Here is a 2708-nt window from a genome sequence, read left to right on the forward strand (position 1 = left end):
TTATAATTACCCCAACATGGCAAGACATATTTTCATACGAAACTAGGGCTCTATGTCCTATTATGCATGACAATGAAAATAATTTATAAGCAATAATCAAGAAGAAAAAGTATTTCAAAATGACCCAAAAAAATTCATGAAAAATATTACATGAAGCATCTTCTTGATGCTTTTTCCTACATTGTCTCAAAAATGTGTTGTTATAATAATCAAAAACTTAGAGGTGGGGTAATGTGTCTATCAACATGGCAATGGTGCCACAGTTTCAAACAAGTATAAGGCAGAAGCCAATAAAATGATTACGAATTTATAAGGATTTTGAAACAGAATAAAGAATCAACATAATAAACTCAAACAAGTAAGTCATCTAAAAGAAACTTTTCAATTCAACTAGTTGAAACCAAGCTTCTTAAACAAGTAAATCATCTCAAAGAAACTTACGTTTTCAATACAACTAGTTGAGACCAAGCTTTCGACGTAATCTTTGATAAGAAACCACCTTATTTCATTGGTAAATCTTGTTTTCTCTACTCTATTTTCTCTGAAATTATAGACTATTGGTTTCTTGTTTAGATTCCATGCAAATATTAACACATTGTCATTCTCAGATAGACACAATGGGAATAAGAGCAATGGACAAGTGTATAGTACCAAATAATTGAAGACATTATTATCAATTTGAAGAGTTTGATAACTAATTTTAAAGAGCTGAGTCCAAGACTCTTGAACTCCGAATTCCTTCTTCTGCCATATAATAAAATCAGTTCCATGAAAATGAGATAAACAAAGGTAGCCCATCAACTGGGAAAGAGTCGGCCGAACGAGTGGAACTTCATCGAAAACCCACGGAGGCAGCAGCTTATGATAAATCTCAGTACTTAAGTCAAGTGAGATGATCACATATTGATCCATAGTAATAAGTTTCAAATCAATTAGACGTTCATACTCATACTCATAGAAATAACTCATTTCGATTGGCCAACCAGTTAAGAGTACCACTTATATGCACACCATGATTGTTACACGTGAGTTCATTATGTTGAGAGGGATAAAGAACAATGTGAATAGGAATAATTAGGGTTGTCATCAAGGAAGACGGGTGTGCTAACCCATAATCGAGGCAGGGGGAAGACGGAGGCTGAAACCAGTGGGACGTTTGTATGGGAGCGAAAGTAGTGCGAGGTGGATGTTTCTTGAGGATCGGTTAAGGTGAAGGTTGACGAATGTGGGATCATGTATGAGGGTATTCAATGATTTGGAGACACAACTCAGTCGCATCAGAGATTTTACTGGAAGGAATGATAGGACTTCTGTGATAAGTTTGTCAGTGAGGAATGCCGGTAACATTCGAGTTTCGTTGAAGTTCTGAGACGTGATGGGTTGAGAGTCACTCATGAGATGAGAGTTTCGTTGTAGAATGCTGAATGAGGAAACCCTAACACGCTGGTTTTTGGATCAATTGTAACAAAACCTAACGATAAGGATTAAAGAAGAGAAGCCGGAGCTTTTAGGGGATATAGTTTCGCCAATGAAATAGTAAAATAGAAGGTTAAAGTTTGTAAATAAGCCTGTTCCTGTATTTATATGATGATCAATGTTTTTTTAATAAAATAATATTAAAATTTTGTTTTAAATAAAAATATATTTATAATATATATATATATATATATATATATATATATATATATATATAATTAATTCCATAGCTAAAATATAATATTTGTCATTAGTTAATTTATTATTGCATTAATCATAAAAATATATGTTACTAACCGATTAATAATTGGTTAATAAATTATATAATGTTAATCAAATTCTGATATTAGTCAATAATTTAGTTATGAGTTTAATTGAAATACACTGACAGACATTGTAAAAAGATTTTACACTATCGGTTAATTATAGACGTCGGATATTAAAAGAAGTTTGACTTTTATTTTAAAAATCTATAAAGTAATACAAACAGATGATGGTGATGAATTGACGGTGTAAAACTTTTTACACTGATATTGTATAGTAAGTAATCTCTTTAGTTATAAATTTTAAAAATTAAAAAATAATAAATAGTAAAATAAAGTTGGTTAATATTAAGAGATTAATTACTATACACTGTCGGTGTAAAAAGTTTTACACAATCGATTCATCACCATCACCTGTTTGCATTACTTTATAGATTTTTAAAATAAAAGTCAAACTTGTTTCAATATCCAACGATTATGATCAACTGACGGTGTAAAATCCTTTTACACTGTCAATGTATTTCAATTTAATTCTAATATTAAACAATTACAATTTTAAAATTTATTAACTAAATTATAAATTAATGTCAGAATTTGATTAATATTATGTATTTTATTGATTAATAAAGTTGTGAAGTTGATTAATAAACTATTAGAAAAATACGTGGTTATACACATAGTTAATTATAATTTTTTTATTAATTAAAAAGAAATTCTCTCTCATTCATATCACAATCACCATATGCATACAGTTAAATTTTTTTTTTTCTCTTTTTATTAGATGTTTCTAAAAATACGGATTTATGTGTGTTTCCATGCAAGTATTTCTCATAAAATGGATTAGATACTTTATGAAAAAAATTATTTTTAATCCAATATTAATATAATTGTAATAATAGTTAGCAGTACATAATTAAACATATTTTTTACAATATAAATTTAATAGAAACAGCATAATTTTTTTGTAAA

The 2708-nt window shown here is 28.8% G+C and overlaps 1 pseudogene; it reads right to left on the reverse strand.

Annotated features, from left to right (window-relative positions):
* Positions 1 to 390: 390 nt before the first annotated feature.
* Positions 391 to 1087, reverse strand: LOC127131332 (uncharacterized; annotated as a pseudogene).
* Between the last annotated feature and the right edge of the window lie 1621 nt (positions 1088 to 2708).

The sequence above is a fragment of the Lathyrus oleraceus genome, chromosome 3 (assembly GCF_024323335.1).
Source record: "Lathyrus oleraceus cultivar Zhongwan6 chromosome 3, CAAS_Psat_ZW6_1.0, whole genome shotgun sequence".
Classification (NCBI taxonomy): Eukaryota; Viridiplantae; Streptophyta; class Magnoliopsida; order Fabales; family Fabaceae; genus Lathyrus; species Lathyrus oleraceus.